At 41.5% G+C, this 12,217-nt stretch overlaps 1 pseudogene; it reads right to left on the reverse strand.

The window, feature by feature from the left end:
* Positions 1–10,539: 10,539 nt before the first annotated feature.
* LOC121994704 lies at positions 10,540–11,336 on the reverse strand (annotated as a pseudogene).
* Between the last annotated feature and the right edge of the window lie 881 nt (positions 11,337–12,217).

Consider the following 12,217-nt stretch of genomic DNA (forward strand, 5'->3'; position numbering starts at 1 on the left):
CTCGGTGGCAAGCTAAAGCCTCTCTAGACTTCTAGCTGAGTGCGTCGACAACCATATTAGTTTTCCCCGGGTGATAGTCAATCGTACAGTCATAATCCTTCAGGAACTCCATCCATCTCCTCTGTCAGAGATTTAAATTCTTTCTGGGTAAAAATATATATTTGAGACTCTTATGATCAGTGAAAATCTCAAATGTAATACCGAACAGATGCTGCTGCCAAATCTTCAAGGCAAAATAATAGTAGCCAATCACAAGTCATGTACTGGGTAGTTCTCCTCATGCTCCTTCAACTGTCGAGAAGTAGGAGACTACCGTGTCGTGCTGCATCAAAACAGTGCACAAACCCTGTAGAGATGCGTCGGTATAGAGCACTAATTCGTCCTCTTCAGAAGGTAAAACCATAATCAGAGCCGACACTAGTCTCCGCTTCAGCTCCTGGAAGCTGATCTCATAATCCTCAGTCCAAGTAAACTTCACGCCTTTCCTGGTCAAGCGTGTAAGTGGTATAGCAATCCGAGAGAAACCCTCAACGTATCTCCAGAAATATCGAGCCAAACCAAGGAAGTTGCGAGCCTTCTCTATAGACTCCGTCTACTCCCAACGGTAACAACCTCTAACCCCTATGGAACCACGGTATACTCCTACTGGTGACCGTGTGTCTCAAACATCTCACAAAAGACAACCAAAATACGCACTACTGATCTTCACATATAGACGTTTCAGTCGAAACATCTCTAGAACTATGCGAAGATAGTGTACGTGATACACCTCAGATCAGGAATAAAACACCACGTCGTCAATAACGATAACGAATTCTGATCCAATATCCTAGGGATACCCAAATCATCGAGTCCATGAAAACATCTAAGGCTCCGAAAGCCCTAATGGTAAAACCAAGACACATAATATCCGTATCACAGACATTCCTAACCATAAAATCCTCGACAATAAACAGATCTGATCATCAACGATATAAATCACCAAAGAATAAAACCTCTAGTGTGAGAGCAACGCTCCATCACAAGAAATACCACATATGTGGGAGCAACACTCTACCACAAACAATCCGTAATATGTGGGAGCAACGCTTCACCACAAACAATCTGTAATATGTGGGAGCAACGCTCCACCACAACAATCAAAAATATGTAAGAGCAACGCTCTACCACAAACCAACAATAATATGTGGGAGCTCTGCTCCACCACAAACGATCCATAAGTGTCCAAGGCACCTAACTATCCAACTAGAGGCTGCACGAGATCACTCAACCACATATCACTGTGGGCAGCCAAAGGTATAACAATCCAGCAATCGAATCAAACTCATCGTCAAATCTATCAACATCGTAGTGAGTCACCCACTGATAAGAAAATGGGTTGACAGGGTAATCCAACAAATGACATAATGCAGACACTCCACATCTTGCATTCAACATAAGAAGAATCATCATGCTGCTACCAACAATACACCTGGCACACGTACTCACACAACATATGTATGATCGACATAATCCTCCAATTAGTACACACCAAACATACTCACAACATAGGTATAATTCATCGTGATACCTCCAACAATGCATACCGAACCCGTGTGCACATATCAATATAGGTATAATCGACAATACACCTCAAACAACACTCACATAACATATATACACCTATGTCAAGAGTATAATCAACGTAATACTTCCAACAAATCATAATCGACATGATTGTAGACACAGAACAATCATAATGAACAAGATACCTCGAATATTTCACCGAACACATCTACACATATCACAACTCAAATTAAATCGATAAGATACCTCCAATAAAACACTCAGACCACTCGGGTATAATCTACTAGAATCCCACAACAATCATGACTGGAAACGTATACACCCAATACATGTAATTAAACCGTCCATCATAACACTCTTACAACCCGTAATAATCATATGTACACACCACATAGATATGCAGAAATCAACATACTTAATCCAATCAACCTGACATTCCCTATTTTACCTTCTATGTTATCCAAATCCGACACAATACTCAACCATTTTCATCCAGCCTTGACATTGATGAAAAATTGGTTACATTTAACACTTCAATAAAATTTATATCCTCAATATCTGAAACCATTACTGATCATTCATATGGAGTTATATGATCAAAAATTTTGTCAGGATTCACAAACCAATCCACTCATAATCAACCGGATATCATGTTCCATACATGTATCCACTAAGCAGACCCAGAAAAATTTTCAACTATGACAACCAAAGGCAGCACAATAAAAATCCTACTAGTTCATTGATCCATAATCCATACAGAACTATCCGAAGGGATCCATCTTTATAGACACCAGAGCAAGTAACAACTTGACCCCCAAATAAATTGTCAAATAACTAAATCAGTTCATGGGTCAATTCAACACTAATTACATCAACTCAAACTAGAAAATGTCAGCCCACATAATATCATATGTATAAATGTGTACGACCCAAAAGAAAAAGTCAGAATTTAAGATCATCAAGACACTCTCATTTTTATCCTAAAAAATATCAGCCCACATAATATCAGATGAATAAATCTCTACTCCCCATGAGAGCAAATTAGCATTCAAAACATCAAATCATTATTTATCCACATAGTCCAATATCAGAGGAAACAAATATCAATCTTATCATCCTGTTAACTAACCACAACTAACCAGATTTATTAAAATCTCATAGGCACACTCAACCGTAAACTCTCTAGAACCCGATTTATAATCTAATCACCAACTATAATCATCAAACCTGTGAATATCATACATGACACTCACTATGTCACCATCAACGACAACCCAAATAATAGATCATCAAAATAATTATCCACTAATAGATCATCAAAACAAATATCTAGTAATAGATCATCAGACAACCACATAACATTTACTCTCATAAATCATTAGAAATCAACACATCACAATATCTAATCTCACAATATCCCTCAACCTCAAACCATTCTCAACAATGATCAAACATGATAACTCCCCAATGACCAATTTTCATCATATCGGGTACCCTAATATCCAAAAGATATGAGTATAAAAACTCTACTGGCTAAGTCAACAGGAATATGTAGGTATCATCCATTACCCAGCTAACAATAGTAGAGGCTAGTACGTGCCTCTATCTCCTACTAGTAATAACAAAAGCTAAAACTACTGATGGTATGATATGAAAAATCACCAGAGACTATAATCCTTGATCTCTATTAAGGTTAACCATGCTCAATGGCTAACCCATCACATGTAATATGTGTTACAACAACCAGACAGGTACTAAATAAAGAATGTTAATACATGTTATAAACTATAAAATTAAACATCATACCTATATGCCGTCTGGAGATGTTCCATCGCTGTCCAGTCCCCAACTTCTGACCTCAAAATTTTCGAACATGAAAATCACCGGAAATCCATAAATCCAAAACGGAAATCCATAACATTTACGTAATGGAAAACCCGTGCAACCAAAATCACTACCCAGTTTGACTCGTAAACTTGGGCTAGCACACACAAAAAAAAAATATCCAGAATACTAAAAGCAGGTATCACACCCTACTCTGATACCAATAAATTGGTATCAGATAAATCTCAAAAATCCAACACACGGAAATCAAACAAGTATCACCAAACTTTAGCGCTCTGATACAATATAAATTGGTATCAGGTTATCCCAAACATCCAAAATACGAAAACAAAGATTGTAAAACTTAAGCTCTGATACCAACTAAATTGTCACTCCCCGGAGGAGTCTCTGTCCGAAGAAATTTCGACAGCATCTCCCCTGTACGGTGGACAATCTGAAACTTTTCTACAGCATCATATACCTCAGCCACATGCGGCTGGAATAATAACAATAATAAAACAATCACCACACAGTTAATATCAATTTCAGCCTCTGGCTGACACAACTACGCAGTTAAGTAGTAAATAAATAGAACAGTAATATGATGACTCGAAAACAACCATACTCAACTACACTCGTAAAGCTCAAATCCGACAAACTCACCTCTTCTGCCGTCTAGGCAGGAATGGAGTAAAACATATCCAAACCATTCCAAAGTCCATCAACGATAAGAATCCATACAAGATCCATAAGTAAAACCAATTCAAGACTAAGACATAGTCCGATAGAGAAAACTAAAATAACAACTCGTGGTCTGCAGATGACTAGCACTACGTGCAGTGGGGACTAGCGACTGGAACTGCCTCCTGACAGCATCAACCTGAAAATAACAACGGAGGCGGGGGTGAGTCCAACGCTCAGCGGGTAACAACTGATATGCATAATAAAGAATATAACAACTAGCACTAATCATGCGTACAGTCTCCTAATACAAGAAAAGTAAATGCAATTGAGGAATGCAGGAGAAAAGCTGTACTAACCCGGACCAAGGTATAAGGGTAACAGGGTCGTCAGACCGAGGGTGTCATAATCCTGTATGCATGTCAATCATATGTATCCATATAAATGCAGCAAGTAAATGCAGCAAACACAAGCAATAAATGCATCATGCATATGATGCCAATGACATGGTCACCCCTGACGCCAGTCAACCATCTCACACACAATGGTGAGTCCGAGTGGGTAGGGCTGTGACAACCGAGCACTCTGACATCACTGCCCCTGATGAGTGACCGAGCGGACGGGATACTGTCGGAGTACACATATACTCCTACCTCAAATCATAAATGGGGGAGCGCAATGCTCTCATCTCCCGGTACACTATGACGGGGAGGAATCTCTGCCGGCTACCACGCTGTGTCACACTACCCATGAGCCGACCAACTGAGCCAAACAAAGTCCAACTGCTTGCCGGCTACCACGCTGCTACACTAAACCAACGGAGCCAAACAGAGCGGAACTATCTCACACCTGTCTGATATACCACTAACTCATGAGTGGTGGTGTGTACAGATATATGTAACTGGTGATGCGCTCAACAATAATGGAGCAGACAATCGCACAGCATGCAATCATGCAAGATGATCCATGACACTAAACATGGCAATATCATGAATAGCATAGCAAGATCCATACATAAATAAAAGGTGTACCATAAGTCAATGTATCAGATGGAAGGTACACAAACAGATAGGGTATCAAATAAACCCTAGGTCCTGAACATAATGTATCATATGGTTGTGTCACTACCTATAAAGCAGGTATGATCAGGTAAATAATAACATGCAGTGCATAACGAGTAAACAAGCAAACATGTAATAGATCATGTAGTGACTAACCGAAACAAATGGAAAACACAATCATGCTATATGTTAAACACATTATTATGCATATCAAAAGACATAAGTCAAAGTACCCGCCTCCAATCGAAAAGTCCAAATCTGGTAATCGAGATACTCGTCTCGCGTCAAAGTCCTGTGGTAAATCATACAGTTTAGCTAATTTAATTATAAACAAATAGCTAAACAAATTCCTAATCCACCGACCATCTAGGGTTAGCTTCATTAACCCTTATTAACACATAAACAACTAATCACCCATTAACTCTAATCATTCCACCATTCGGACCAATCCCAACTATCTTTTGATTCAATTTGTAGCAATATGATAAAACAATGAATTGACCTCCAATAACTCATTAATTTCTAGAAGATTACCTGCTTGATCAGTGTCGGAGCGCGTTCACTGCGTTAACGGTGACCGAACTAGTGCTATTTGGGAATTTGGCCAAGGCTTCATGTCGAACCAAATGAGAAGTCCATTACAGATCCTAGAGCTAGGGAACCAGCCGAAGCAAAGTATCTAGTCCAGCAGCTATCCATGAACAACCAATCCCTTGCCAGAGCCGAATTCCAACTCGAGCTTCCTCTCTGATGCAAATTTGGATGTTGCTATGATGCACGAGGAAGAAAATCTCATCACCAGGGACTAAGGGATGGGAAGTAGATGGAAGAGAATCAATTGGCATCCGGTGGTGATTGCGGGCAGATCCACTAAGCTCAGCAAGGGCAGATCGGCGATGGTGGATCGTTGGCTAGGGCTCTGCGCAGTGAGACCTGTGGGCAGCAGACGTGTCAACCGACTCCTGGTGAGACCCCCCCTAGAAGATTAGGGCAGAGAGGGGTCAGCGTCGAGCGGTGGAGTCGGAGAGGAAATCAGGCTGCCGGCGTTAGGGCAGAGGGAAGAGAAAGGATCAGCGCCCCGCGAAGGAGAGGATCGGGATGGGCTCGGTCGGCGATGGCTCGCACATCGCCGGCGCTTGGGCAGGGAAGAGGAAGGGAGGCGGCGTCGGCACGAAAGAGGAGAAAGGAAATAAAAGAAGAGGAGAAGAAGGAACTGCCTCGGAGTAGTTTTGGCACAGCACAGGTTCGCGGGGAAGAAGGAAACGGAGGAAAGAAATAAAGGAAAACAAAAAGAAAAGAACATAAGAAAAGAAAAAAAAACTTTTCCTCATTCGGTGGGGTAGCCTAAATAGGCTTTCCCGGGCCCCGTATCTATCCCCGTAAACTTGTCCATACGGTGTCCGAAAAATTCTAGAAAAATTTCTAAAAATTCTAGAAAATTCTCTTATGGCGTTTCGCCAATTTTTGATATTTTACATCGGGATGGAATTCGACCATTGAGTTTATTGGGGCTGTCTCGGTAATTTCTTCCGTCTCGGATTCTTCTAATGACGGCTCGATGTCTATTGAGGAGACGACTTCAACCAGTTCTTCGTAGAGTTTTAAGAACTTTTCCCAAAGTTCTTTCGTGCTTTTGTACTCTCCGACTCTGTCAAAATCTTTAGTTGGTATTGCGCTTAGAATGTGAAACTCTGCCCGAGCATTTGCCATGGACTCGTCACGTTGCTTCTCGTTCCAGAGGCGTATGTCGATATTTTCTCCGTTCGTGTTCTTCGGTGCTTCATAACATATTTTCATTATTAGAAAAATACCAATATCTGAGTTTCGATATACCTCCATTCTTTGCCACCAAGAATCAAACTCCCCCTCGAACGCTAGTGGGTAGACGCTAGCTTCGGCCATCGTTGCTTCGTTCGGCGGTTAGTCTTCCTGAAGCGTCTCGGCTATGATACCACTTGTTGGACCGTTACGGTCAGCTAGAAGGGGGTTGTTGGATAGTCCTATAAAATAAAAACAAAACAACCCTTCCTCGAACTCTTTAAGCTAACACTTGTATATATAAAGTAAGCTGATAAATTAAAAGCATAAAGAAAAAGAGAGGCACAAGGATTTACTTGGTTACAACCGATGTGGTTGTTAATCCAAGGAATATTAAGCTCACTAAAAACTCCTTCAGGCGGAGAAGCCTCGTACAATATTGAAGCGCAGAAAACAGAAGCTCAACTCTAGACTAAAGCTTACAAGCGTTGGAATTACAATTCAGAGTTCGTTGAAAAGCTTCTGGACCAAGGTTATATTTATAGCCTTGGGCGGGGCATTTGGAAGGGTTCCGGGCGCCCTAGGGGGGGGGATAAAACTTTATCCCCCAACGTTCAGAACGCGAATGACGTGTTCTGGTCAACAATACTGGTTCGGGCGCCTGGAGCCATTCCGTGCGCCTCGGGCTGCTCCCGGCACCCCAGAGCCCAAAGTCAACAGATGTTGACTTTTTCATCCGGGACCTCTTCTCTGGTTCAGTCCCGCCTCGGTCTAGTTCTTCTCCTCCGGATCCGCTCACTCAGGTGATCTCTGGCATCCGGAAAAGGGCTCACCCGAACCCAAGTTCCGGTCTTCTCCAGCAGCCTTCCGCTCCGACTTCTCGTCCCTTGGAGTCACCGCGTGTTTCCTTCTCATCCACCAACGTACTCATCCGCAGTCTTCGCCCCTCGGTCGCACCGCGTGGCGACCTTCTTGCTAGCTACGTCTCTTGCTCCCTGAGCAATCTTTCGCTTCGGCTTTCGCCCCTCGGATCCACCGCACGTTTCCTTCTCGTCCACCGGGGTACTCTTCCGCAGCGCCTCGTCCCTCGGACTGCCGTCCTTCTCGCTAGCTGCGTCTTCCGCTCGAGTACCTGTGCTCCTAAGCTCCTGCACACTTAGACACAAGGTTAAAACACCACAGGACCTAACTTAACTTGTTGATCACACCAAAATGACCTTGGGGTTCCAACAAATACAGTAGGAGAAGAACCTAGTATCCTTCTTGATATAACTCTACACCGAGAACACTCAAAACCAACCAAAATTCCAAAACTAAAAAATTAACCAAAAAATCCTAATCACACACACACACAAAATAAATAAAAACAATATGGTATCAGAGCCTTAAGATTCTTTGGACCACTATACAATGCATGACTTATAGTTCTAGAGACTTTTCGGACTTCTAGAAATTTGACTATTTAGATTTAGATCCATGAGTATTAAGATTTTTCCTATTGGGACATGCAGATGTTAAATGTCAATGTTCATTACAGGCAAAGTAAGTTATGGTATTAGCATATGTTTTAAATGATTTAAATTTTTTAATGTGTTTATCCTTGTTAAAATAAGGTTTCTTTATCTTATTTTTTCTTAAATAATAATCTTTCTTAGGTCTAATTTTAGGTTTAGATTATATAGCAGATCTTAGGGCCCCTTCTTTGCCTTTGTGGATGTAATCCATATTATTGGGGAGAATAAATTTGACTATATTAATCGTATTTTTAGTTCTTAAGTTTTTTCTATATTGGATCTAAGTACATTTTCTCTTAATTAATGATATGATATGTTGTATTCGTACTCCAATATTATCATATTGGGGTGTGACTTTCATATCTATCCATGTTTTATGATTTTTTTTCCTAAATCTTTTAGTAGTTTACTAAAGATTCTTTCTCCTAATTCAGGATTATAGTAATTTCATGAAAATGCTATAAATACTAAGAAATCATTACAAAATGACCTGAAATACCACTAACCCATGAGTGGTTGTGTGTATGCAGGTCATGTAATTAGCCATGTGTTCAACAACAATGGAGCCGACAATCACACAACCTGTAATCATACGAAATGGTGCATGACACTAAGCATGTAAATCCTGAAAATACCAGCCTCCTCATAATGTGTACCAAAAAGGAAACTAAGTCCATAACAATGATCTAGATATACATGCCAGATGATAAACCTAGGTACACATGCCAAGTAATAAAACTGATTACACAAACCAAGTATATCTAGTAGCTAGACATGTATCCGATAACGCATTGTATGTCACTACATAAGTACACATGGCAAGAATAAAAAAGGACATACACATAAATGCACAACAGATAGCAAAATAGGTATACTATGGGTATCAAGTAGTGACATACCAAACAGATATCAGCATAACTATTACTACTAGTTATAACTCACTAAGCATATTAGAATAACAATATCAAAAAGATAAGTCAAAGGCCCCTGCTTCAGAAAGAAGATCGTATAAGATAGCTCTCACGTCAAGATGCTTGTCTCAAATCAAAGTCCCCAATCTGATGTCTCAATCACTGATCCACTGCAAGAGGAGGTTGCTGCCGGATCCAGTGGCTACTCCAAGGTGGAGTCGCTAATCTCTACTCAAGTACCCTATAACACAGCCAACCTTAGCATCCGATCATTGGTGTATCAAACACATATCCATCCTATCTTACCTTAATCTAAATCTGCAGGCTACTCTCGGATGAAATCCGAGTGTCATTGTGGTGTGTGCCATGACAAAGAAGGATAACAATGACACTAGGGCACCAACTTAAAGGAAATCAGAAGGAAAGGTAGGATCAGTGGTGGCACCTGGTTTGGACCATGGCCTGCTCCAGTGAAGAGGGCATCAGGCTGAAAGCTAGGCCACAACCGAACAAGGAAGCTCATGTGCTTGGCTTCCAGCGAGTTATCGCAGCTAGGAATGAACGGACGACAGCTGGATCAGGGCTTGGGCAGTCGGTGTCGATGAGAAGAGACAGTGGTTAGGGAACGGATCAGTTGTGGATACAGGTGTGATCAAGCGGCAGTGATCCAATAGGGGTGGCACAACGTGAGGGAGAGGTTCGATGGCTCTTGTGATAGCTGGTGATAAGCGACAGCCTGTGATGGCCGGCGGCAGCATAGAGAGGGAAGAAGAGACGACAGTGGAGAGGATGGAAGGCAATGACGCAAAGGAGAGGGCTCGACTTCCCTTGGCTAATGGGTTTTGTACGCGGGGAAGGAGAGGCGTCGCGGCGTCGGTTTGGGGGTTTGGGGGAGATGAAGGGCTCAGGGAAAATGATCGGGTTAAGAGGGAATGAGAGGAAGAGGGAAGCAGCGTCGGGAGCAAGGGAAATCGACGCAAGGGGGACTTAGGGTATGGGTAAAGAAATGAAGGAAAAGAAAAGAAATATTTAAAAAAACAAACATTTTCTCGTTCAAATAGGGTAGCTTAAACAGGCTTTCCTCTAGCCCAATAATTTATCCCCCTAACATACATCATATGAGCTCCGAACAATTCCAAGAAAATTCCAATAAGATTATTTCTCAAATAACCTTATTGTTTAATTATTATTTGGGTACCGTATTTTACAGCATGGCCAAGCACATCACAGGAAGACGGTCACATTGAACTCCTCGACAATCTTAATTAAGCGGGAGAGCATTTGCGACAATTTTTGCTAGCGCTCAGCAAGCTCGCCGCGTCTAGAGAAGTCGACCCAAAACAATGCTATCACGGAATCCACAATCAGAAGCCTGAAGGGCGCTTCAGACATCTTGGCGGCGAGGCCGAGGAGAAAATTATACTGGTGCTCGTAAGTATAGACACACGCGTATATGATATTATCACAAATGGCCCCAGCGTCCATCCCAAACCTCTCTGCAATCGATACGATCCGATCTGGATGGAAAGTTCCCTCGGCGTCGATATACACGACCTTTCCGTTGCCTCCGTGCATGTGGATCTGTAGCTACGTTGATATGCAGAGCATGTGCACCAATTGCGTCTCCCTGATCAGAAATCTCCAAATGCCTCAGTGATTGAGAGTGTCTTGATTCCACTGCCAAGGAGTTCATCCAAAGGTTGGCTTCCCGTGATAATTTGAATCACCGCCTTTTTCTTGAGAAGCATATCAGTTTCGGTTACGTACCCAATGTTCACGAGCTTCTCAGCAGCCTCACAGATCTTATCCACCTTGGTTTCGGATAGTCCCTTGATCCCCGTTAAGTTCTTTTTCATGTGCATCATTAGACCATTGCATGTGTAGATCCATGTATCCAGGAACTTCTTAATGTCGCCTACGTTAATCCCTTGCAAAATCAATTTGTCAATCAACTTGAAGAGCTCTTCTTCATCTTCATCTTCCCGATCCACCAACTGCAGTTGGCTGTGCTCCTCGATCATCTTCTCTTTTCCAGAGTGAAACCTAATGCGAGAGATGAGAGACGAAGGAGACGTTTTGAATTTGACTCTGATTTTTGCTAGGGTTTGGGGATCAACTTGTGGAGAGAAATCAAACCAGCGATAGAGAATAAGAGATCCTCCCTGCTGACTGTGGAAGTGAAGAAGAAATCCTCCATGCTCGCTGCGGAGAGGGAAGAATCTGTGAAGAGAAAAGGTACAGAGGAAGGGAACATGAAAAGGAACGGTTGACGAGAAAGAGAAGTCTTGGTTTTTGAAAGTAAAGAGGTTGAATTAAGGCTCTCATTTGATATGCATGATAGATAGGATTATATTTTCAAAAAGTTTTTAATCAAGAATTTAATAGAGTTAATTAGAGGTAGGATTATGGATGATTAAGGGTAGGATTCATAATACATTGGCCTCAAGAGGGATTATTTATCCTACCTTTAATCCTATCCTAATCAACCCAATCCTATCCTATTATGCATACATCTTATAAAATTTCTATTTCACCCTTTCTAAAAATCCTAAAAATCAGACAAAAGCTTATCATCATCTTCCTTATCTACTCCATTTTCGCCATAGCTCCTACCTGTGCCATTTTCTTCGTCGCTAGAATTCGAGGATCAAAGAAACAAGAGGACCCTTCATCTCTCCTTCTCATCTCTCCACTTGAGCAACTCGATTTCCAATCGAATCAAACAATGTTAGTGCTCGTTCAAATCATTATATTATTTTTATTAGATTTTGTATTAGGTTTCAAGTGTTCGTAAAAATCTCTCAAATTTTGGTCGTGCGTCATTCTTCCCTAGTTTGACGAACACATTACTGCTTGTTCAGCTACAATCTGCCGAATGCACCATGATTTATTCAGTCATGGT

Source organism: Zingiber officinale, chromosome 6A (genome assembly GCF_018446385.1).
Source record: "Zingiber officinale cultivar Zhangliang chromosome 6A, Zo_v1.1, whole genome shotgun sequence".
Classification (NCBI taxonomy): Eukaryota; Viridiplantae; Streptophyta; class Magnoliopsida; order Zingiberales; family Zingiberaceae; genus Zingiber; species Zingiber officinale.